The sequence below is a fragment of the Mesoplodon bidens genome, assembly GCF_964165515.1.
Source record: "Mesoplodon bidens genome assembly, contig: HAP1_SCAFFOLD_620, whole genome shotgun sequence".
Classification (NCBI taxonomy): domain Eukaryota; kingdom Metazoa; phylum Chordata; class Mammalia; order Artiodactyla; family Ziphiidae; genus Mesoplodon; species Mesoplodon bidens.
Genome location: NW_027671397.1, coordinates 130390 through 156808, shown reverse-complemented (window position 1 = coordinate 156808; position 26419 = coordinate 130390). Strand labels below are relative to the sequence as shown.

Sequence of the window (26419 nt, the reverse complement as noted above, 5' to 3'; positions counted from 1 at the left end):
GGCACCACCACGTGTCCTGAGAGCTTAAACCTATGTTGACTCCTCTGTTATTCCGGCCCAAAGCATACGCACTATAGACATCTAAACTCACCTTTTTGCTGCTTTATCACTCCTACCTTCCCGCTCCTAAAATGTAAGCTCTGTGAGGGGAGGGGCCTGTCCCTCCATCACTATGTCCCCATCACGTGGACTGGGCATTGTCTGGCACAGCTACAGCAGGTGCTTGATAAATGCTGGCTGCATTAACGTATGAGGCTCCTCCAGGGCAGGGACTCAGTCACTGTGGCTTCTGGGAGCGGCAGGGGCTCAAAAGCCTTCGCTGGATCAACAGGCAGGGAAGCCAGAAGACGGCTGCTTTAGAAACCAATTTAATAATATATACAAGGAGAAATGTACAAAAACAACCTAACAAAGGAGATGCAACAGGGCTGGAGGTGCCCGTCCCAACTAGCTGCCCACGCAGAGGGCCGATGCCAGCCCCTAGCTCGCCCTCCTCCTCCTACACTTGGAAGGGCTCCACGGGCCACCTTGCCCTGACAGTGGGATCCACGTGGTCCTGAAGCCGGTGCCACTTCATGTGGGCATTCCGACCCTTGATCTTGCCAAACACCCTGAGGAGGCACCAGAGGACACAGGGGTCAGAGCAGGGGGAGGCGGGTAGCCCTGAGGGGGCCACCCCAGAGGGCTGAGGGCTGGCGTTCTGGGAGCATCCAGGGAAAGGGCGGTACCTCTCACACTCCCGGCAGGGAAAGAAGCCCTGGCCCTTCCTGCTGCCCGGCAGCTCAGGGGTCCGCTTCGAGCTGGTGTTTGGGCTGGAGTTGGGGATGGACTCCCTCCTGTAACTCTCAGTAGTCCTCTGTAATTCGGGGGTTGGACGGTGGCTGGGTTTCCTCCGAGGCCTACGAGTGACCTGCACAGGGGGCAGAGGTGATGAAAGGGTGCTGACCGCCCCGCCGCCCTTCTAAGGGAGAAGCAGGTGTCCAGAGCGTCCAGACGTCCCGGGGTGCACCCCCCCCACCGCCACCCAGCTTGGATGAGCACCGGGCATCCAGATCCGTGCTGAACTCCTGAAGCCCTACCACGAGACCCTCTACCTTTGCTTCTGTCCTGTCTGCTTCACCCAGCTCTCTCTTGACCCTCTTTTCCGGCACTGGGGCTCGGCCGCAGTCAAACTCGATCATTTTCTTCTGCATGTAGTAGAACTCGACACACTGGGCTACTGTTTTTGTCTGGACCTAGTGGAGGAAGACAGAAGCCGGCTAAGGACAGTGCCTCAGGAGTAGCAGTGAGGATGGCCTTGACGCCCTAAATCCCCTCCCCATGGGGCCAGCCGCCACTTTTTGAAAGCCCTCCTGAAACGTCTCTCCCCTACGGCTTGGTATGCTCCTCTGCTACGGCGGACAGAGAATCACAAAGTCCTCCTGGGGATGAAGGAGTTCAGAAAGAAGCCAGCAGAGTCAACACCATCTAAGCTCTGCACACTCTGAGCAACAAGGCTGGCCCAGGAAGGCTTCTCTCCAGGAAAACGCACACAAAGGTACACACGAGGACGCTCACTGTGACATCATGTGGAGCCACATGTCTACCGACAGGGACTAATTAAAGCAGAGTGTCCTTACGTGGTGGATACCTCATAGCCTTATGCGACAGCTAGGCAGAGCCCTCCAAAAAACTGAAGAGGGAGGAATACTTCCCAACTCAGTCCATAAGTTCAACATTTCTCTGACACCAAAGCCAGACAAAGATATTACAAGGAAAGAAGGCTACAGACCAATGTCCCTCATGAACAGAGATGAAAAATTTTAAACAAAACTTTAACGAACAGAATCCAACAATATATATATGTATATATATATATATTTGTGTGTATATATATATATATATATATATAAAGGACAATATACCATGACTAAGTGGAGCTCATCCCAGAAACGTGAGGTTGGTTTAACAATCGAAAATCAATGTAATTCATCATATTAAACTTAAAAAAGAAAAATCATATGAGCATCTTGATAGGTGCAGAAAAAGCATTTGATACAATCCAATGTCCATTCCTGATGGAAACTCTCAGCACAATAGGAATAGAAGGAACTTCTCTTCAACCTGATCAATGATACTTACAAAATCCCTACAGCTAACGGTGGAGTGGTTTCCCCTCAAATATCATGAACAACACAAGGATTTCCACTCTCACCACTTCTACTCAATACTGTACTGGTGGTTCTAGAGTGCAAAAAGGCAAGAAAAAAAGTAAAGGCATCCAGGTTGGAAAGGAAGAAATAAAAGTGTCTTTATTTACAGATGATATGACTGTCTATGTAGAAAATTCAGTGGAATCCACAAAAAAGTTACCAAAACTAGTAAGTTAGTTTGGCAACATTTCAGAACACAAGATCAATATAAAAATCAATTTTATCTCTATACATACTAGCAACAAACCATTGGAAACTGAAATAAAAAACAACTCTATAACATCATAAAAATCACAAGTACTGGGCTTCCCTGGTGGCGCAGTGGTTGAGAGTCCGCCTGCCGATACAAGGGACACGAGTTCGTGCAATGGTCCTGGAGGGATCCCACGTGCCATGGAGCGGTGGGGCCCGTGAGCCATGGCCGCTGGGCCTGCGCGTCCGGAGCCTGTGCTCCGCGGCGGGAGAGGCCACAATGGTGAGAGGCCCGCATACCGCAAAAAAAAAAACCAAAAACAAAACAGAAAAAAACCAAGCCCTTAGGAATAAATCTGACAAAAAGTATGCAACAACTGTACTCTAAAAACTTCAAAACATTGCTGAAAAATTAAAGATTGAAATCGAGAGATATACCCTGTTCAAGAGGCAGAAGACTCAATATTGTTAAGGTAACAACTCTCCCCAGTTGACGTATAGAGTCAAAAACAGTACCAATCAAGTTCCTAGCAGGAATTTTTATTTTGAAATTGACAAGTTATTTCTAAAATTCATAGGGAATTAAAAAGGATCTAGAATACAAAAAATAACTTTGAAAAAGAATAACAAAGTTGAAGGACTAACATTTTCTAATTTCAAGACTTAGAATAAAGCTACAGTAATAAAGACAGTATGGGGATAGCTTAATAAAAGACAAACAGATCAATGGAACAGAATACAGGGTCCAGAAGTAGATGCATATATATATGGCCAACTGATATTTAACAAAGGTACAAAAGCAACTGAGTGGAGCAAGTATGGTCTTTCCAACAAAAGGTATTGGAATAAATATCCATATGCAAAAATGAACTCACCTCGCACCCCATACAAAAATAAACTTACAATGGATCATAAATCTAGAAATAAAACCTAAAACTATAAAACCTCCAGAAGAAAACACAGGGGAAAATCTTTGTGACTTTGGGTTAGGCAAAGATGTCTTAGATACAACACGAAAAGCACAGTCTATAAAAGAGAAACTAGTAAGTTATGCTTAAGCAAAATTTAAAACTTTTCTTCAAAAGACACTGTTAGAAGACTGACAAATGGCATAATGGAAGAAAATATTTCCAAAGCATATATCTGGATAAAGGACTGGTGTTCAGAACAAAATAAGAACTCCTACAGCTCAATAAAAACACAGACACTCCAATAAAAACAGAGGCAAAAGATATGAACAGACAGCTCACCAGAGAAGGTGCACATATAGCAAAAAAACACAAAGATGCTCAGCATCATTAGTCATTAGGAAAATGGAGTCAGAGGCTACTGTACACTCATTAGAATGGCTAAAATTAAAGAGACTTAGCATACCAAGTGTCGACGAGGGTGTGGAGCAACTGGACCTTTCATAACCAGCTGGTGGGAATGGGAAGTGGTAGAGCCACTTTGGAAAACAGTTTGGCAGTTTCTTAAAAAGTTAAACATACATCTACTGTAAGTTACCCTCATTCCCCTCCTAGGTATTTATAATCCCAACCCCGTGTCCGCAAAAAAAAAAAAAAAAAAAAAAACCAGTACATGTCCGTACAAAGACTTGTATGTAAATGTGCAGAGCAGCTTTATCTGTAGTCATCAGTAACTGGAAACCACCAACAGGTGGATGATTAAATGAACGGTGGTCCGTCCACACAGTGGTATACTCCTCAACAGTAAAGGGATGAACTATGGGTACACACGACAACATAGATGAATCTCAAAATCATTAGGTTGAGTGTAAGAAGCCAGACAAAGCAGATCACATGCTGTATGATTATTCCATTTATATAAACCTCTAGAAAATACTAACTCATTTAGAGTGACAGAAAGTAGACAAGAGTTGACTAGGGACCCGGGTGGTAGGAAGGAAGGGTTGCAAAGGGGCAGGAGGGAACTTTTGGGGGTGACAGATATTCTCATTATCTTGATCATGGTGGTGGTCTTACAAGTGTATAAATATGTCAAAAACATTAAATCTTACACTTTGATTATGTGCAATTTTGCGTACATCAAGTTAAAAAAAGAGCAAACTAATCAGCAGGATATTAAGTATATGATGTCATCCTTTTTTGAGAAAGTGCATATAGGTGTGTAAAATCCGTATGGGCAGTAAATACCTGTCAGGTTATCAATCAGAAGTAGGATTGTGGGGAGGGGCCTGGAGGCCAAACTTTGAACATAGGATTCATTTCTGTACCATTTCAGGTTGTTCCAAGCAATGGCATTGTAGTTGTCAACTGTTCACAGCATGAGCAGAGTATCGCCCCTGACAAGCCCTGCAGTTCTAGCGCCTCGGCCCTGTGAAGGAGCCTTGTCTACACCAGCCTGCCATGTTCGCCTTACCATCTTGTGTATCAAGTAGAAGTCCTTCTTGTAGGCACAGAACGCCTTCTTAAAGAGCCTCTTCTCCATGGAGGTCCAGATGTCCGAACCTATTGGAGAAACAGCCAAGAGGAGGAAGGCTGTTTCTCCTTCTGGGACCACAGCCACGGCTGAAGTGCAGACTCCCCTCCTTTTTCAGGCCACCGAGCGCCAATTATATGCCAAGATTTCTGCTAAGCCCCTTACTTGCTTTATCTCACACAATCCTCACAAAAACCTTAGCAGGTAGGGGCTATTACCATCCCCGCTTGACAGGTGCAGCAACTTGAGGCTTCCTCTGGTTAAGAGACTTGCCAAGGGCAGCCGTGGGCCCCTGGTTGCCTGACTCCAACGCTGGAGTGCTCAACTGGGAAACCTGAGCCCACCCCAACCTGGCACCCCCCTTCTGGCCAGGAAGAGCCCACGAGGGAACCAGTGGAAAGGGGAAGGTTGGATCCAACTAGAGAACAGCACCCACTGAGTCCCCCAGAGAGGACGGGCCCTTCTGGGAGGGCAGGTGTAGGCCCCAAGAGAACTCCGGGAGGCACGTGCAGAGCTTGCCATGGAAACTGACTGGCTCGCAGGGGCCTCAGCCAGGCCAAAACCACGCGGGCAGCCACGCTCGTTACCTGTGTAGTGATAGTTGGCGAGAGGGTGAGTCCGTGGCTTCTGGGGTCCTCTCAGTAAGAGGGTCTCCAGGGCAACCTGGAACGACAGGGGTGGTGGGCAACTCTCTGAGGGAGGGAAGGTGAGGTAGAGGCCCGCCTTCATTCTTTCATTCATTCAGAAAATATGTGCAGCCCTCCCTAAAGCCACCCCTGCCCCAGGGCGACTCAAAGTGTGGTCGGTCTGTGGACTGGCCACCAGCTGTGAACCACTTGGGACACATTGCCTACAGCACTAAGCGGACTGTTGAGTGCAGCTGACGTTACCTTTTTCATAGCAAGATTTACTTGATGACCAAACAGTGTGTGGACTTATTCTGGCACAAGCTCCTTATTTCTTCAGGGAGCAGCATTTGGAGTGGCACTGCCCCCGCCCTAACCCATGTTATGGTCCTCATAGCACTAACCATTATCTATCACTTTTAAAAAATGTATTTCATGTGCTCACTCTCCTAAAATGTAAGCCCTGCAAAGAGAGGGCATTTGTCTTGCTCAACAGCATAACCCTGGTCAGGACTCGCTATGCAGTTTGCAGGACCCAGCGCAAAATGGAAACACGGGGCCCTGTGCTCACAAACTATTAAGAATTTCAAGATGGTGGCAGCAGAGCATTAAACCAAGAATGGGCCCCTGAGCTGGCCCCAGCCTGATACCATGACATCACCAGGTATCAGGAGGACCCAGTAAATGTGTGCTGATTACTCTGCTGAGCACCCACCACGTGCCAGCCACTGCCTCTCAGCTTGAGAAAAAGCACCGTGTAGCCCTGACTCTTGGGTCTCCAACTCGGGTGACGTGACTTCCTCTCCCACTACACACAGTTGGACTTCTTCATTTTCTAAACTTCAGGATTGTGAGGAGGGTCCTTGGAGGAGGCAGAGGCATTTCTGTTGCATCAGAGGTTTTCATACACCATTTTTAATCCAAAAGTTAATGTTCAGTAAATAAACCAGATTAATGCAGGCCCTGAGTTGGTCCTGCTAGGCACCGCCTCCCCAGTGCCGCGCTGACATGAGGTAACGCCGGAGGAACCCTGGTGCTCTGCTGTCACCCCAGATAAATAACTGCTTGAGCCCGTATGTGTGCATTTCCCCTACGTTCAAAAGGACACCACCAGTCCCAAAGCGACCAGGGAGAAGGGTGGGTGGCCAGCCTTTGGTTCTCGTGAGCTGCAAAGCCCCAAGTAGAAGGCACGTGTCTTGCGCCTAGAGCCCCTGGCCCTAAGAGAGCAGGCAGCTTCCCACAGCTCCTCTGAGCCCCCCCTCGCCTGCACCGCACCTGGATGTTGCCCTGGGCTTCATGCAGGCAGTGCAGAGCGAGCTCCAGGTTGGTGCCCCCGCCCGGCATCACGCTGGAGCAGGCCACGTTGAAGAGCTCCGTCACTGTTTCCAGCAGGCAGCCCGGCAGCGGGAAGGAGAGGAGACACAGAGGGTCAGCAAGTGCCAGAGAGGAAACCTCCCCAACAGCACAGATGGGGCGGGGGGCTCCTGTCACCATCTCCCTCATCTCTCTGCTAAAAGCAGGCTGAGGGAAGGGAGGGACAAGGAGGATGGGCAGAAACCCTGCTCCTGGCACCCGCTCTGGATGGCCTGCCCAGCTACTGGGTGAGAGGAGAGGTGGGCCAAGGGACTGCAGCACAGCAAAGCAGTCCTGCGCTGAAGGCCAGCTCTGCCCACCCCACCCCCGCCTGGGGATCACTGCTTCTTGGTCAAGGTGAGAACTGGGAGGAGAAAACCCTTGGGGATGGAGGAGGGCCCTCGGGAACCTGGCCCCAAAGTCTCAGCCACCTCTATCCTGTGTTTTCGGGTTGGTCATCACATCTCCCCATGGCTTCCAGACCAGAGTAGCTACATGCTCGTCACTTCCAGCCAGTGATCTGTCCTGGAGCTCTGGGATCTCAGCCTGAAACTGGCTTCCTATGTTGATGTGTCTGAAATGAGGCCACACACACGGACATAGAGACATATGTGTGTGACCAAGATGGGAAATACAAGAGAGATGTGCGGTGAGCCCTGCTCAGCAGGGCTGTGGAACCCACCTTTTGGCCATCTCTCAGACACAGGGAGTGCTCATCAGCCCAGTAGACACGCGCAGGTATTCCAGAGACCTCTTGAGGGATACTTCCTTCCTTCCTGCAATTTGCTTTATCGCCAGATTTCTGGCTTCAGGCGTTTGGGGTCTAGGACAGGGGAGGTATGTGCTGATACCTGGCATTCTTCTGTATCCAAGGTAACATCCAAGCTACAAAAGAGTATCTCATTGTGCCATCATCAATTCTATCTAGAACCCCAGGGTGCTGGGCATTCTGTCCCCAGAGATCCAACTATGGTATGTCTGGACAGAAGGAATATTGGGGAAACGCCTGGAAAAATCCACCACTTCTCTCCTAGGGAGGCTCTGGATCTAGACCTGACTTTCCCGTGATGAAGGCTCCCTTGGGAAAAACCGACACTGGAATGCAAGGAGGGTAAAAGCATCCCCACATTGCAAGGACCCTCAGGTTCTAAGTCTGTTCCAACTCACGGTTCAGTGCTGATCTTGCTGTTGTCCTTCACCACACTGATGCCAAAAGAGCCGTCCATGTGATCTGGAAAACACCCAAAGAAGAGCCTCAAGAAGACTGGCTACAACTGACCCATGAGGCCCTTTTTGCCTGACTTTCCAGAGCAGCTAAAAGCAGGCTCTTCAAGATTGCATGGTATACACACACTACTGTATATAAAATAGATAATCAACAAGGACCTACTGTATAGCACAGGGAACTATACTCAATGCTCTGTAATAACCTCTATGGGAAAAGAATCTAAAAAAGAACAGATATGTGAATATGTATAACAAAATCACTTTGCTGTATACCTGAAACTAACACATTGTAAATCAACTCTAATCCAATGTAAAATTGAAAATGACAAAAAAAAAGATTGCAGGGTATGGAGTTTCCTCAAAAATTAAAAGTAGAACTACCATATCATGCAGCAAACCCACTTCTGGGTACTCATCCAAAAGAACTGCAGTCAAGACCTCAAAAAGATATCTGAACTCCCATGTTCACTCCAGCACCATTCATAATAGCCAAGATGTGGAAACAACCTAAATGTCCACTGACAGATGAGCACATAAAGGAAATGTGCCATAAACATACAATGAAATACCATTTAGCCTTAAAAGGAAATTCTGCAATATGCAACAACATGGATGACCATTGAGGACATTATACTAAGTGACATAAGCCAGTCACAGAAAGAGAAACACTGCATGACTCCACTTATATAACATATCTAAAGTAGTTGACTTCATATTGATAGAATCAAAGAGTGGAATAGGGGTTACCAGGGGTTGGGGCAGTGGGAAATGGGAGGTTACTAATCAATGGGCATAAAGTTTCAATTAATCAAGCTCTAGAAATCTGCTGTAGAACATTGTACCTATAGTCAACAATACTGTACTGCACACTTCAATATTTGTTAAAAGGGCAGATCACAGATTAACTGTTCACATCACAATAAAATAAAATAAAAAGATTGCATGGAAGGGGGATAAGACTTCTGAAAAAGTAGAGTAAGGAACTGGGCAAAACAACAGATTTACTGACAAAAATCATTAAAAAAAGAAGAACAGTAAGCTAAAGTCTCTGCAAGTTGTCCTAAAGGCATACAGCATTTTAAGAAATACTCATTCAAGAAAATCTACTAAATCGTGGGAAGAACAGTGAGAGTCTGTGGCACTGGAGCCATGGCCCACTCCCTTACCCACCTAGCCCCCAGCTCTTTGTAATGGAAGCTCTACCCAGGTAGGTGCAGCCAAGGAGATGGGGACTTCTTCTTCCCCTGGCTCCCATGCTTAAAGAATTAAAGTAAGATAAAATAAAAATTTCTCATCAAAGAGAAAATGCCATCAAGAGATGGAAATTATTTTTTAAAAAGAAACAAATGTGGACTTCACTGGCGGTCCAGTGGTTAAGATTCCACGCTTCCACTGCAGGGGCCACGGGTTTGATACCTAGTCGAGGAACTAGGATCCTGCATGCTGTGCGATGCAGCCAAAACAAAAAAAAAAAAAAAAAGAAGAAGAAGAAGAACCAAATGGAAATAATTCAGGGGTTAAAAAAGTACAATAACCAAAATAAGGCTCAACAGTAGATCTGAGCTCGCAGAAGAAATGATCAGCAAACCTGAAGATAGAACAATGGAGACTATGAAATCTGAAGAAGAGAGAGAAAAAAAATGCAGGAAACTGAAGAGAGCCTCAGAGAAATGTGAGATGTCATTAAATGCAACAATATATATGTAGTGGGAGTACCAGTAAGAGGGGAGAAAGGGACAGAATATTTAAAGTATTAATGGCTGAAAATTTCCCAACGTTGATGAAAAACAATATGTATATCCAGCAAACTCTACAAACTCCAAGAAAGATTAAACACAAAGAGCTCTACATCCAGACATAACATAGGCAAAATGTGGAAAGCAAAAATAAAGATAAGATCTTGAAAGCAAAAAGGGAAAAACAATTTGTTACACACAAGGGCACTACAGTAAAATTAACAGCTAACTTCTTAAGAGAAACGATGTAGGTTACAAGGCAATGGCATAATATATTCAAATTACTGAAAGTAAAAGAGTGTTAACCAAGTATCTTATATTCAGCAAATTATCTTGCAAAAATGAAGGTAAAATAAAGACACTCCCAGATAAATAAAAACTGAGGATAACTGTTGCTGGCAGACCTGTCTTACAAGAAATATTGAAGGTGAAATATTATTCAGCCCGCAAAAAGGAACAAAGTACTGATACATAGTGCAACGTGGATGAAACCCAAAAACATCATGCTAACTAAAAGAAGGCGTTCCTAAAGGACCACATACTGTATGATTCCACCCATATGAAATATGCAGAATAGCCAAAGCGATAGAGACAAAGTAGATTAGTCGTTACCCATGGCTGCCGATGGGGAGGATGGAAAGGAGGGACTGCTAATAAGTACAGGGCTTCTTTTGGGGATGATGAAAATTTCTGAAAACTGATGGTAGTGATGGTTGCACAGCTCTGTGAATATACTAAAAACCACTGAATTCTATACTTGAAAGGGATGAACTGTATGGTATGTGAATTATATATCCCTAATAAAAATAGATACTAAAGAAAGTCCTTCAGATTGAAAGCAAATGACATCAGATGGTGAGTTGAATCCAAACCAAAAAAAAAAAAAAAAAAAAAAGCGAAGCGCTAGTAAATATGGGTAACTATAAAAATCACTATGATTACATATTTCTTTTCGTTTCTTAATGGCCTTAAATATAACTGCATAAAACAGTATGTATTGTGGGCCTGTAACATACAGAAATATAATATATGTGACAGTAACTGCACAAGGAGCACAGCTGCATTGGAGTAAAGGAGTATCACCTCAGACAGTAACTCAAATCCACAAGAATAAATGAAGAGATCAGAAATGGTAAAGAAGAAGGTTAATATAACAACCTCTATAAATCATGCTTGCTTTCCTTTATTCTCTCAGTGTTTTTACACGAAATAAAAGTATATAAAGCAAGAAACATGACCAGTAAGGTATTACTGGGTCTCTCACATGTAATCGCAAAAGAGTTAGAAGGAAGAGAGCTAGATAGGAGCAGTGTTTCTATATTTCACTGTTAATGAGTTATTACACATCCTAACAGATTCTGATAAGACATATATTTTAAGTCCTAGAGCAACCACTAAGAAATGACTAAGAAAAAGTGAAAAATTAACAGAATTAAAATGCCACACTAGAAAGTACTCACTTAATACAAAAGAAAGCAGGAAAGGAGGAACAGAGGGAGAAAAAGACATGTAATATATAGAAAATAGAAAGCAAAATGGCAGATGTAAATCCAACCATATCAATCTAACATTAAACAAGAAGGGATTAAACAAACCAATCAAAAGGCAGAGTTTGTAAGACTGGATAAAAAACACATGATCCAACTAATGGTGTCTAGAGGTAACATGCTTTATTTTCAAAGACACAAATAGGCTGAAAGTAAAAGAAGAGAAAAAATATATATATACCAAGCAAACAACAACCAAAAAAGAGAATGGAATGGCTATACTAATGTCAGGCACATTAGACTTTAAAACCAAAAATATTACTAGAGATAATGATAAAATTATTGTAATAATGACAAATGATGTCACAATCACATCCTAATGGTAAAAGGTCAAGCCGTGAGGAAGATGTGACAATTACAAACATATACACACCTAAAAACAGAACCCCAAAATACACCAAGCAACAAACGACAGAACTGAAGGATGAAATAAACCATTAAAAAAGAATAGTTGGAGATTTCAATACTTTCAACAGTGGATAGGGCAACTAGGCAGAAGATCAACAAGGAAATTGAAACTAACTAGACAAAACAGACAAAATACAGCATTCCACCAAACATCAGTAGAATACATTCTTCTCAAATTCACATGGAACATTCTTCAAGACAGACTGGATTCTAGCCCATATAACATGCCTCAATAAATTTTAAATTTTAAAATAAATTTAAGGGAATTCCCTGGCGGTCCAGTCATTAGGACTCCACGCTTCCGCTGCAGGGGGCATGGGTTCGACCCCTGGTGGGGGAACTAAGATCCTGCAAACCGCACAGCACAGCCAAAAAAAATAATAAATAAATTAATTAAATAAATTAAATTGAAAAAGAAACAAAGTATGTTCTCTGACCAAAAGAGAATTAGATTACAAATCAATAAAAGGCAGCAATTTGGAAAATTCACAAATCTGTGAAAATTAAGCAACACACTCATTAATAGTCAGTGTATTAAACAAGAAGTGGAATGATAAATTAGAAAATACTTTAGCTGAATGAATATAAAAACACAACATACTAAAACTTACAAAATGTAGCTAAAGCAATGTTCAGAAGGAAATCTATAGCTGTAAAATGTCTGTATTAAAAAAGAAGAAACATCTCAAATCATTTATGGTCTACTGACTTTCCACAAAGGTAGCAAGACAGGGCTTCCCTGGTGGCGCAGTGGTTGAGAGTCTGCCTGCCGATGCAGGGGACATGGGTTCGTGCCCCGGTCTGGGAAGATCCCACATGCCGCGGAGCGGCTGGGCCCGTGAGCCATGGCCACTGAGCCTGCGCGTCCGGAGCCTGTGCTCCGCAACGGGAGAGGCCACAACGGTGAGAGGCCCACGTACAGCAAAACAAAACAAAACAAAACATGGTACGAGGACAATTCAATGAGAAAAGAAGAGTATTTTCTAGTGCTAGAAGAACTGATACATACATGCAAAAGAGTGAATTTGGACTCCTACCTCATACAGTATATAAAAGTTAACTAAAGATTGATCGCAGGCCTAAGAAAAAGTTGGACTTCATCACAATTAAAAACTTGTGTACTGCAAACCATATCACAAATAAAATGAAAAGACAACCCACAAAACAGGAGAGAATTTGCAAATCATATATCTGATAAGGGGCTTGCATGCAGACTATATAAGGAACTGAGACAACTCAATAATAAAAGGATAAGAATTCAATTGAAAAAATGGGCAAAGGATCCGAATAGACATTTCTCCCGAGAAGATATACAAATGGATAATAAGCACATGGAAAGATGCTCAACATCATTAGCCATCAGGGAAATGTAAATCAAAACCACAATGAGGGGGCTTCCCTGGTGGCGCAGTGGTTGGAAGTCCGCCTGCCGATGCAGGGGACGCAGGTTCGTGCCCCGGTCCGGGAGGATCCCGCGTGCCGCGGAGCGGCTGGGCCCGTGAGCCATGGCTGCTGAGCCTGAGTATCCGGAGCCTGTGCTCCACAACGGGTGAGGCCACAAACAGTGAGAGGCCCACGTACCGCAAAACAAACAAACAAACAAACACCTCACAATGAGCTACCACTTTACACCCACTAGGATGGGTGTAATAAAAAACACAGCTAAGAAGTGTTAGCAAGGATGTGGAGAAACTGGAACTTTCATACAATGCTGGTGGAAATTTAATATGACCCAGCCATTTTGGAAAGCAGTCTGGCAGTTCCTTAAATGGTTAGATATAGTTACCCTTTGACCCAGCAATTCCACTCTGAGTTATATACCCAAGAGAAATGAGGACTTATGTCCAACAAAAACTTACACATAAATGTTCTTAACGGCTCTGTTTGCAATAGCCAAAGGACACAAACAACCCAAATGCTCGTCAACTAATGAGTGGATAAATAAAATGTTGTCTATCCAGAGAATTCAATATCATTCATCCATAAAAAGAAGTGAAGCACTGATGCATACTACAACATGAACCTTGACAACATTATTCTAAGTGAACAAACTAGACACAGAATGTCCCGTAATTTATGATTCCAATTACATGAAATGTCCAGAATAGGGAGGCCCATAGAAAAAGTAGGTTGGTAGACTGGTGGTTGCCCAGGGCTGAGGACTTGGGGGCTACAGGGCCTGTGTGTCACCGCTCGTGGATATAATCTTCTGGGGTGATGAAAATGCTCTAGAATTAGATTGTGGGATGGGTGTACAATCCTAAGAATACACTAAAAAATCACTGTACACTTTAAATGGGTGATTCATATGGCATGTGAATTATACCTCAATAAAGCTGTTTAAACAATTACTCGAAAGGGCAGGCAGAAGGGTGGTTAGGCTAAATGGCGTCTATTTTCTTTCTGGCTACAAAGTTATAAGCACCTAGAAGGCTGCTGGTCCCAGATGGTCCTGGGATAGTTCTGAACAGCAACGGGACCCCCGGAGCAGACCCAGGCGTAGGCCAGAGAGAGTGGCTGGACCAAATTCTACAGGGGGCGGGGGTCTGGCCCCCCGCAGGCCCATCATGGGCTGATCAAGCTCACTCACCAAGCATGGCGCTGATGAGCCTGTCGGGACGGGCCCGGGCAGATGTGGAACAGAGAGTGTTGAAATACAGCCCAGAGCCCTCCCGGATGGGGCTGAGCATCGGGGGCGGTGTGTAGGGAGGTCACTGGGACAGTCCCTTCAGGAGGTGGTCCATCAGGAACACGGGCGAGCGCAGGCAGCTCTGGCGGCATCCCCCCGGGCCCGGCTCCCCAGACATGGAGGGCGGAGGAGGGATGAGCAGTGCCTTGGGCCGGAGGAGCTTCTTCCGCTTCCTGTGTTGGCTGCTCTCCTTGATGTCTCTCTCTTCCCCGTCCTTCTCCTGACCCTGGAGAAGAAGAGACTTCAGAACCACGGGGGTCACCTGAGGCCACCGGCCCCAAACCTCAGACCTCAAGATGGCCTGAGAGTGGGAAAGGGTACTGACCAGCCAGATGCACACCCAGCATGGCCGTGCCCAGAGTCCTCAGCGCAGGAAGCCGGGCAGGGCCACCACGCCTGAGCCAGACTCCAGACCCTAAGCCGGGCGACATGTGACGCTGGGGCCTTCTCAGGCACCCACACCCCCCAAGGAGGGCCCTCACTCAGACCATTTTGGAAACTCATGTCCGTTGTTAAAGTGACTGGCACTTAAAGTGTGGGGGCCAGACAGATGCAACAGCATGACAAAAGGAAAACCTGTTGCCCTCAAAATGACAGCAGCTCCTGGGAGACAAACAGTGGGCTCCATGCACCCCGTACCCGAGTCCAGCATGGACTTCTCCAGGTGGGGTCTTCCGGCACAGGCTGAAGAGACGACGCCTTGACCTTGCTACACTCTCTCTTACCTCCACACAATCTCCCCTCCTCTCTGCCCATCTTACCCCTCCTCATCCTCCAGCTCTCAGCTGCAACACCCCCTTCCTCAGGCAGGGTCTCTCGTGCCCTCGGGGCTCCCACAGCTCACTCTCCCAGCCCGGCCCGTTCTGGGTCCTCAGTGTCCGGGGATGGGTCTATCTACTCCGCTGGGCTGGGAGCCCCAGGAGACGGGGGCAGGCCTGTTGTGGTCGCTGCAGTGTCCCCAGCCCTGCCCAGCACAGGGCCAGACACAAAGGAAGTTCACTGGAGGTTGAAGGGATGAAGGAACATGCAAATCAAGCTCTTCTGGAGTCAGGATTTGGGGGCTTTTCTCACAGCTCCCACTGGAAGCTGGAAAGCAGCTGGAAGGAAGTGCACCCACCTTGCTCCCCGGGGGATGGTTCGCTGGAGCCACTGGCACCGACACTGGGACCACCAAAGGGGCTGCGGTCATGTTGTCCAAGGACTTCCTGCCTCCCGGGGAACTCTGCCTGTCCCCCTCTGGCCTCAGCACCTGTCTTGGTGGCTTGCAAAACTCCATGCCACACACCTACACACAGAGCAGAGCCAGCCCTTTAAGAGACACAGTAGGTAGGGAGCAAGGGGCCCCTCCAGAGCAGCACAGCCCTGACTCCCGGCCCCCAGCCAGGCTCCCCGCAGGAGGACGGCTCCATCCTGAGATGAATGGCAGCTTCGAGCCCCTTCACCTGCGGCTCCTGCTTCCCTCGAGGTGACGGCCACTGGTCGCTGTGAAAACACATGTGGCTGCTCAGCCCTCTCTCTGTATAAAACATCTGGCTGCAATTCTTGCAGACGTAAGTGCTCCTTGGCTCTGCCCAGTCTGTGGGACCACCATTGTGCTGGTTACTGTGGGGAAGAAAGGGAGAATGGGACTCCGTCCCCAAACACTGATCCTCTGACAGACAGCTTTGGACGAACCCTAAAGAAATGGACATGATGCCCCCGATTCTCCGTGGCCTGGTGCTCGCCGCTTCAGGAGTGAAGCATCCAGAGCTCGCTCACCCAGGGCCAGCACATCAAAGCCACCAGAGGACTCCCGAGGGGCTTCTGAACTTACCAGCCACCGGCCATGTTCTCCTCCTTCATCGGGTCGGGGAGCCGGTAGATATTTCCACCCTGAAGACGAAAATACATCTGAGCCAACATATCAGAAATGAGATGCAAGAGTGAAAACTCTAAGTCTTGGAAGAAAACACAGGTATAATTCTTGGTGACCCTGGAGTAAGCAGTGGTTTCTTGGATGACTCCATAACCAAACAAAAGACAGATGTATTGGACTTCATCAAAACTTACAACTTCTGTGCTTCAAAGGACATCATCAAGAAGTGAAAAGACAGAATAAGAGAAAAAAGTTGCAAATCATGTATCTGATAAGGGACTATGTAGATTTATGTATCTGTGATACATAATGAACTCTCACAGCTCAAAAGTAAAATCACAACCCAATTTAAAAATGGGCAAAGGGTCTGAATAGACACTTACCCAAAGAGGATATACAAGTGGCCATTAAAAGATGCTCAGGATTATTAGCCATCGGGGAAATGCAAATTAAACTATAATGAGATTACCATTTCCCACCCACTAAGGTGAACCAACTGGACAATAACAAGCGTTGGTGAGGATGCAGAGAAACTGGAGGCCTCATACACTCTGGGTAGGGATATAAAACAGCACAGCGTTTTGGAAAAGTCTGGCACTTCCTCCAATAGAATTACCCTAGAGCCCAGCAATTCCCCTCCAAGGTATTTCCCAAGAGAAATGAAAACATATGTCTAAACAATAATCTGTACGCAAATGTTCATAGCACCGTTATCACAATGGCCAAGAAGGGTAAACAACCCAAATATCTATCAGCTGATGAATGGATAAATAAAATATGGTGTATCCATACAATGGACAAGTTACCAGCGATAAAAAGGAGTGAAGTTCTGACCCGTGCTACAGCACAGAGGAACTCTGAGAACATCAGGTTAAGTGAAAGAAGCAAAAGACACAAAAGGCCACGCAGCGTTAGGATTCCAATCACATGAAGTGTCCAGAATAGGCAAATCCATGGAGACAGAAGGGAGATGCATGGTTGCCAGGGGCTGGGAGGGATGGAGAGATTGCGGGTGACAACCAACGGTGTGGGGTGTCTTTTTGCGGTGATGAAAGTGTTTTGGCAAAGAGTGGCGATGCGTGCACGACCTCGTAAACAAACTAAAAACTACTGGATGGTGCACTTCAAGATGGCGAATTAGATGGCACGTGAATATTAAAGCTGTGAAAAAAAAAAGAGGGGGAGGTAGCTGTGGTGTGACAGGAAGGATGCTGGACCTCGGAACATCACGAAGAGACGTGGCCAAGCTCTCTGCACCCAGGACCTCATGGGCACGATGTGGGAGGACCCAAGCTGCTCCAAAAGGGCGGACCAGTGCCAGGCCTGCAGTAGGGGCCAAGTCGGACTTGTGGACCTGTGATTCACAACCAGAATAGACACAGCATTTCACGTACAAATATCAAGGGCAAAGGAGCTCTGCCTTTACATGCTCTGAAGAAGTGAAGGAGGCAAATCCAAAAGGAAGCGAAAGGCAGAAAGAAAGCAAATAGCAAAAGTTTAGTGAAGAAACATGATGCAAAGTGTCTCTGACAACTCTAAAGCCCTGTTCTGTTTTGTGTGTGTGTGTTGCAGGGCGGAGGGTGATGGGAGGAACCATCACTTCTCTGGACCTTCATTCCCCCCTCTGTAAACAAACTGCATCTGAGGATTTGCTGAGGTTAAATACAGTGCCTGGACAAGTCAGAAACACGGACACAGGTAAGGACGAGACTCTGCCTCCCGCATGGTCAGGTCCCGTGAGAGGGCCCTGGTACCTGGATCCTGTTGAGTATCATCAGCCTGGACTTGGAGTCCCAGGGGGGATCCGCTGGAGGCCCGGCCAACGACGAGAAGGAGGCCACGGCTACCTGGCTTGGAGAAGCCGCACAGCACATATCCATTTTCACTTTCTCCTTCCGGAAGCCTGGAAAGCGCTGGGCCCTGGAGTTGCCAGAGAAGAGCCTGTAGCCTCCGCCCCAGGAGCAGGCCGGGCCCTCTCCACCTTTTGTGGCCCCGGAAGCCGTGCCATTCTCAGCCTGGGCCTGCTTCCCTGGGAGGTGGGCTCTGGATGGCTCCTCCCCTCCTAACTGGGTCTGACGCAGGCTCCCGGGGGAGATGTCCCCCAGGCCCAAGGTCCCTTTCGAGGATCTCAACTGCTTGGCCAGAGAGGAGATGTCTGGCTTCCCAGGAGGGTCCAGGGACGACGCTGTGAGGGCAGGTGGAGCAGCAGCCACTTTTGGTCTTCCCTTTGTGTCCTGCCTCACGCTGCTGGGGGAGGCCTCTGTGGGGAAAGAGGGTGTGGATTTTCTCCTGCGGGCTAGGGATCCCTCTGGCTCAGGGTTCATGGGGCCAGCATGCAGAGAGTCAACAGTGGGCGCCATAGGTGGGGGCTGCTGGGGCCACGGCCCCTGCAGTGACTTCAGGGCAACTTGCTTGCCGTCGGGTGTGGGAAGCTGGGAGGAGGCGGCAGCCACCTGGGTGTGGGAGAAGATCCGCTGGGACTTGGTCATCATCTGGAACCCCTGCATCTGCTCGTGGCTCACCAGAGACTCCTGAGACCTCAGGAACAGCTGCCGGAAGAGCGGCGGGGCATCCGACGGGAGGCCGCTGGACTCTGGGCCGTTCTGGGGTCCAGGCTCACCAGGGTTCTGCCACGAGAAGGAGTCGCAGTCGAACTTGCTCTTCTTGGAAGCCCAGGAGTCCTCTTCCCGGCTGGTGCTGGCATATCTGGGGTCACCCGAGGCTTCCCCCGGTGCCTTCAGGAGCGTGGGAGGGAAAGGCGGCGTGTCCTCCACACCGGTGCCCCGGCTGGGTGAGGGCTCCCCCGCAGGGGAGTCGCTGCTGAGCCCGGGGCAGGCCCGGAGCCCTCCTGGGACGGCACTGCAGAGGGCTTGTGGACGACAAACATACTGTTTCCTTAGCTCTTAGGGCAGCCCGACAGGTTTCGGAGCCACTGGAAACTGTGGTCTCATGGCTGGGAACTGGCGGGGACAGTCAGGCCACGGAACAGAGGCAGGCAGGCGGGCAGGGGAGCGCCCTCGGGCCAGCCCTCCAGGGATGATGGGGGCTGGAGCAGCGGCAGCTCCGGCTCGGCTGGGTAGGGGCCGCTGTTCTCCGCTGCATGCGAGTGGACAGCCGTGAACACGTCCGTGGCAGGCTCCTTCCATGGGGGCCAGGGCTCCTCGGGAACCTCAGTGCCCAGGGCTCCTGGGGCCGCCGGGGTGCCGGCTGGGCCCCAGAAGGAGGACCCTGACGAGGGCAGGGAGGAACAGGCCGTGATCCTCCCTTCGCCGCTGTCTGAAGGCCCTCCCGGGGCTGGCCTGGGAGAAGGGATCTTCTGGCAGACGATGCTGTTCATGATACAGCGCAGGAGGTCTCGGTTGGGCAAGAGGGAGCTGGGGGATGGGGCTTCCGGGGGCACCAGGGACCACAGGCTCGCGGGTGCGGGCTGGTTGGCAAACTCGTGCGCGTGGGGTGAGTTCCCGCAGGGCTCCTCCTCCGGGGGGGCCTACTTGAGGATGCACAGGCCGTGCTGGACCTCATAGTGCCGGCGCACGGAGCGGTAGTCGCAGTAGCTCTGGCTGCAGCCCTGCTCAATGCACACAAAGGGCTTGGACTTCTGGTGGGTGAGCGTGTGCCCGGTCCTGGAATCACATGAGGAGAAAGTTAGTGGGTGTCTTGGCGTGGGTCACCCACTGCAGGAACCCAGGTGTGTCCGCAGGGGGCAGTAGCATCGCAACTCAGAAACTGTGCTCAGACCCTATGAGGAAAGACCCCTGCTAGGGCCAAAGCCCTCTGGAAGGGGGAGCTCTTGCCCTCACCCCTAAGCAAACCCCTAATCTGAGATTTAAAAAATCAGCGGGAGCCAAGTCAGAGTTCCCCAAAGTGGGTTCCTAAGGAACACCAGTCTCCAAAGTTGCTCCCTGAGGACTTGGGCTCAGCTGGCAAATAAGTTTGGGAAAAACACTCTTTACTTCTTGGAGGTTCCTAGGAGCAAACTGAAAAGCCACAGAGCAGATAAAGAGAGATCTGTTGAACTTTCCATGTCTCTCAAACTTATTTGCCCACAAAACCCTTTTTTTAAATAGACCCGTTTAGCATCCCCGAGAACCAGAGAACCAGAGTTCTGAGAACGCACCTGAGGAAATGCTAACTTGGGGATGATCCTTCCACGAACAAAGGAGTCTTTGCCTTCCCACAGGAGTCCTCCAGACAGCTACCTGGGAGCCCCACAGCAACAACAAGAAAAAGCCAAATTTGCCTATAATTTCTGCAAATATAAACGAATACAAGTATGTATTATATTTACATCATACTTATACCTGCATTAATATATTATAAATATAAACAAATGGGTAAATCACCCTCTGGGTACCCAACAATCCTACTCCGGATGGTTCTAATCAATGGGACCCAGTAAATAATGAAACCCTTTCCCATACGTGGACCCTTGGCCTCCATCTGAGGGAAGCAGCAGAGAGGGCATCTGGAGACCCACTTTCTAGCCCTAACTCTTACCAGCTTGTGACAGGAGTAAATCATTTCCCATCCTTAATGGCGAGAGGGGAGAGGATACAATGAAAGTGGGATTCATCGAAGCCTCAGTAAAGGCTGGGCGAGCTGTAAACATGCAAGGGATCGTCCTCTCCCACTTACGAGTCTCTCAGTTTGAAAGTCTGTCTCTCCTCCCTCGGCAGCAAGAAAAGCTTATCATTTCTAAGACATGAAGAACAAACGGGATTCTGCTGCTCTTACACTGAGCTTGCTTTTTAAAGTCAAGTTTTAAAAAAAACTCGAGTTAATAAAAGGGGGAATTAAAAAGGGAAAAAACAGAGTGAACACTCCATTGCCATGTTTTAGAAACAGGCATTTCAGAACCCCTCACGCCCTGGTGTTATCCCAACATATATTCCTCATGGAGTGCATATCTGTTCTGCTCAGACACCTACCAGGGACTCTGAAACTTTCTCTACACAGTTAGCCCAACTCCCTCCATGACAAAATTGCCTCAGGAGTGTGTCTTTAAAGCAAATGGGTCCTGTCTGCAAATCGCAGCGGCGCTCTCCTCACTGGAGTGAGTCTGGAGGCTGGGGAGGGCGGGCTGTCCGGGGCAGTGTAGGCCCTGCCCCCCACCCCAAACACTGGCCGTGGGAGGAGAACAGGTCGCACACACCTGGGACACCCGACGGTGGGGGGCGGTGCAGGTGGATGGGAGGGGATGCAAAAGAACCGGGAACACGCCCAGCCCCCAGCAGCCCCCTGAACAGACATCCCGACCAGACTCCTACATACAGGTGGTCCTGACGCTTAAAGGCCTTCCTGCAGATTTTGCACACGTGTCTCCTCTCCTGGCTGTGCGTCAGGTAGTGCTTGCTGAGAGAACTGGCGCTGCTGAACACCTTCCCGCAGAGGCTGCAGTCCAGGAGTGGGTTCTGAGGGGACCTGTGCTGCCGCTTTCCTTTCCTTGTGCTCCCAGACGTGGCCCTGCCTCCTTCGTTAGCCTCTTTGGGCACCTTGAGCACGCCTAGCCCCAGGTCTAGACAGAGGGAGAAAGCACAGGTTATGACATCCGGGGACATTGGAGCCCGGGCGCAAGCACTCTACCACCCTCGGACCAACTTCAGCAGCTGAGACCAACTCAGGGAGTTGGCCGAGAACCCCAACTTCAGCAGCTTCACTCGCAGAGAAGACCAGGCTTAGCACCAGGTGAGGGGGAGAAGGGACCCTGGTCAGGCCACCCCTCCAGGGCGGCACCCAATCTTCAAGCCACACTTGCGGGGGGTAAGGGAGGGGACAGCAACAGTCTGAGTGCTTCCAGGACACAGTGACTGGACAGGCAGGACTTCATGACGGTAACATCAACAGCACACTTGCAAGTGCAATCCAGAAATGCACAATGCAAAATCTTAGAAAAGTTTAAGTCCTTTCTCCCAGCCAATTCCACTCTGGTTTTTTAATTAAGGAAATTAAGGCAGATCTGTACAAATTAACGGAGATCTTGCAGTGAACTGCAAGCGAGTTAACTGCAGCATTATTTTTCCTGGTGAAATGTGAGAAACCACCTAATAACTGACACGAGGGCAGGTGGGTGACTGCATTCTGGTCTCAATGGTCTATGGCGCAGGCATTTAAGATACAACTGTAGGAAAATATCCATTGACGTGAAAGGATGTTCATGCTGTACCACTAAGTGCTGTGCCACTAACAAGAGGATTGTTGAAAAACGGAATGATCTAGTCTTTGAAAGGGAAAAATAAATTTGAATAGAAACAAACAGAATGGGATTGATTGGTAGCATCATGGATCAACTTAATTTTCCTTTTCCTATATACCTGAATTTTCCATGTTTCTCTACTCCTTGGGTAAATGAGTAGTTTTTTTTTATAATTTCATTTTTGATTTTTTCTCTTTGACCCATGAGTTATTTTAGAAGAGTGTTCTTTAGTTTCCAAATACTTGAAGACTTCTTTCTCTTCTTTCTTTTATTTATTTATTTATTTTTGGCTGCATTGGGTCTTCATTGCTGCGCGAGCTTTCTCTAGTTGTGGCGAGTGGGGGCTACTCTTTGTTGCGGTGTGTGGGCTTCTCATTGCAGTGGCTTCTCTTATTGCGGAGCATGGGCTCTAGGCTCACGGGCTTCCGTAGTTGTGGCACGCGGGCTCAGTACTTGTGGCTTGCAGGCTCTAGAGCGCAGGCTCAGTAGTTGTGGCGCATGAGCTTAGTTGCTCTGCGGCATGTGGGAGCTTCCTGGACCAGGGCTCGAACCTGTGTCCCCTTCACTGGCAGGTGGATTCTTAATCACTGCGCCACCAGGGAAGTCTGCAATAAAGTATTCTTAAATTAACATATGTACTTTTGTGTGTGTGTGTGTGTGGTACGCGGGCCTCTCACTGTTGTGGCCTCTCCCGTTGCGGAGCACAGGCTCCGGACGCGCAGGCTCAGCGGCCATGGCTCACGGGCCCAGCCTCTTCGCGGCATGTGGGATATTCCCGGACCGGGGCACGAACCCGTGTCCCCTGCATCGGCAGGCAGACTCGCAACTACTTTGCCAACAGGGAAGCCCCACTTTTTTTTTTTTTTAACACAAAATGCTACTCCACACTGAATAGACTATAGTATAGTGTAAACATAACTTATGGGCACTGGGAAAGAAACAAACAAAACTCCTATGATTGGCCTTATGGTGGTGGTCTGCAACCGGACCTGCAGTACCTCTGAGGTATGCTGATACTTGAGTGACGGCAGTCAAAACTGAGAGCAGAGATTCTCTAACTCTGGTTTCATTAAGAAATAGCTGGTGAGACTGTGTTAAACATTCAGGTTCAAACACACCTAGTGCCCAGATCTTAGTTTTTAATACTGTTCTCCAATAAAAGTAACCAGGGCTCCTTGGATAAAGGGCTGGTTCGAAGACTGGGCAGGAAATTATACAGGATGTCCTTAGAGTATCTTGTAGTTCCAGAACAGAAGTCTCTCAGCCTCCATCTCGTTGTCTCTCTCTCTCTCATACACACACACACACACACACACACACACACACACACACACAAATGGGGTATGTCAAAGAGACACAGGAGCCAACTGAAAGAGCTCCCAATAGTCAAAGCTGGAACAACTTGAGTAACAAAGTAGCACTGGATAATAACCCAGTCTATAAACTCTCCGTGAGCCCATGCTGATATAAATGAATGACTGAACAAATAAGTAAATGGCCGTGCATGATTCCAAATAATTTGTGTGGCTATTCTGCCCTCAAGAAGTTGAAGCATGACTCTTCACACCTTACGCATGAACTGTGCACAGTGACTTCCTTCCACAGATGACAGTATTGGGGGCGGGGACTAAGTTTACAGCGTAGAAACATGACAAACATTGTCAGCCAGGTGGTGGAGGTTCACGTCAACAGTGACAAGTCACACTGACACCGTGCACCCTGAATACCATGTGAGGACAGTGGCACTTCACTTCTGTGGTCTTCCTCCCCCTCAGATCATAAGAAACGTAAGACAAACCCCAGCTGAGGCACATTCTCCAAAATACCTGACCACGGCTTCTCATGACTGTCATCAAAAACAAGGAAAGTCTGGGAAACTGTCACAGCCATGAGGAGCCTAAGGAGATGTGACAACTAAATGTGATGTGGCGTCCTGGGAGGATCCTGGCACAGAAGAGGGACATGAGGTAAAAACTAATGAAATCTGAATGAAGCATGGACTTTAGTTAATAATAATATAGCAATATTGGTTCATTAATGGTAACAAACGTACCATACTCATGTAAGATAAGAATAGGGGAAACTGAGTGTGGGGTATATGGAAATTCTCTATACCATCTTCCCAATTTTTATGCATATCTAAAAACTAGTCTTCTAAGAAAGTTTCTTTAAAAAATTTAAGTTCCAGGGCCCTACCTGCAATGATTCAGATTAGGAAAGTCTGTGGTGGGGTACAGGAATTTGCATTTTTCACAGGACCCCTAGATGATTACAATGCAGATAATTTGGGGTTGAGAAAACACTGTTTTCTGGGGGTGGAGTTTGGCTGGGGGGAGGTCATTCATAAGAAACCTTTGCCCAACTCTCTTCTTACATTCAGAAATTCTTCTGGACCACACACTTGTGCTTGCCACTGTATTCTGACAGCAGATAAGATGGGGGTGAGTTTGGATAACCACAAACAGTTTGGGTTCCCTGCCCCTCTAAGCAGCACTATTGTAAAAGCTTCCAATAGTTTAAAGCGGTTAAGTTTCAGCTTAATTTCTTACACAGCAATAGATAACGAATATACCACCCGACCATGAAGCCAGAGACTTTCATTTCCGGTGTCATCAGGCTTCACTTGTTATGGAGGGTGGGACCCACACGGTGACAGCAACAGCATGAGTGCTCAGGTCATACGGGGCACCTGCCAATATGCGATTTACGTTTTTCTCATCAAGGCTTCCCTGGTGGCGCAGTGGTTGAGAATCTGCCTGCCAATGCAGGGGACATGGGTTCGAGCCCTGGTCTTGGAAGATCCCACATGCCACGGACCAACTGGGCGCGTGAGCCACAACTACTGACCCTGCGTGTCTGGAGCTTGTGCTCCGCAACGAGAGGCCGTGATGGTGAGAGGCCCGCGCACCGCGATGAAGAGTGGCCCCCGCTCGCCGCAACTAGAGAAAGCCCTCGCACAGAAACCAAGACCCAACACAGCAAAAAAACAACAACAAAAAGTTAAAGGGTATTCAAAACAAACAAACAAACCAGATACATGGGGGTAGGCATTTTCCATCCCAGTTACAGAATGAGAAAACTGAGACTCAAACAGGGAAAATGACTTGCTCAAGGTGGCAAAGAAGGAAGAAGAGCCAGGCTGTAAATTCTGGTTCATCTGATGCCAGAGTCCTTTCCCCAACCACAGTGACCGCACCGCCTCCAACTCAACTTCCTCCTCTGCTCCTCCTCCCTCCCCGTCTTTTCAGATGGACTGAGCTGAAACCTGGCCCTTCTGTGAAGCCTCCTGACACCACCGTTTGCCCTGCTCCCCTAGCCAGTCCCTCCGAAGGCAGCACACAGTTACAGACACAATCACGCCTTTAAGCCATCAATCCTCTGAGGTGTCCCTCTTCCTCATCTCAGTTAATAGCATCTACTCAGTTGCTCAAACCCCAACCTGCCCTGCCACCCTCCATCTGTCCTTTTCCTTACCAGCTCTCCCTGTGACGTGTGACCCATCAGCAAGTCTGAATCTACTTCTAACGTGATCCCTAATCCTTGCGCTTCTGGCCTCTTCACTGCTACTCCAGCCCAGGCCACCATCTCCGCTGAGAGCCTTCCAGCTACTCTCCAGGATTCCCGTCTTGCCGCCCACGGCCCCCACACAGCAGCTAGAGCTTTGCACAGCCTCCCCTGGTTCCCATGGCAGAGTCTGTGCTTTGCTTCACCGGGGCCTGGAAGTGGGTCTCAGCCTCAGCAGCCTCCTCAGTGTGGCTTCCCACCCCCGCGCCATCCACCTGCCAGCGTCTGCCACTCCGTCACTCCCTCGGACTTGGCCCCCTGCTGTACTTTCCTCATGTCACTTTGTGGTGGACACAAGGTCTGACTCCCCAGTGGCCATTTCTGCTTCCTCTTCTTTTCCTGGCAAATGGGATTCCAGTTTGGATCGGGTTACAACAAATTTGAGGGAGCACACT

At 48.2% G+C, this 26419-nt stretch overlaps 1 pseudogene across 1 annotated transcript; it reads right to left on the bottom strand.

The window, feature by feature from the left end:
• Positions 1–273: 273 nt before the first annotated feature.
• On the bottom strand, positions 274–26300 carry LOC308611449 (zinc finger protein 541-like; annotated as a pseudogene). Its single transcript has 16 exons — positions 26240–26300; positions 21539–21782; positions 18022–19923; positions 16226–16284; positions 15855–16014; positions 15530–15697; positions 14314–14638; positions 7973–8036; positions 7237–7379; positions 6728–6831; positions 5414–5489; positions 4767–4855; positions 1095–1235; positions 729–910; positions 411–611; positions 274–289 (listed from the first exon to the last, which is right to left on the bottom strand). The product of its transcript is annotated as a zinc finger protein 541-like (transcript).
• Between the last annotated feature and the right edge of the window lie 119 nt (positions 26301–26419).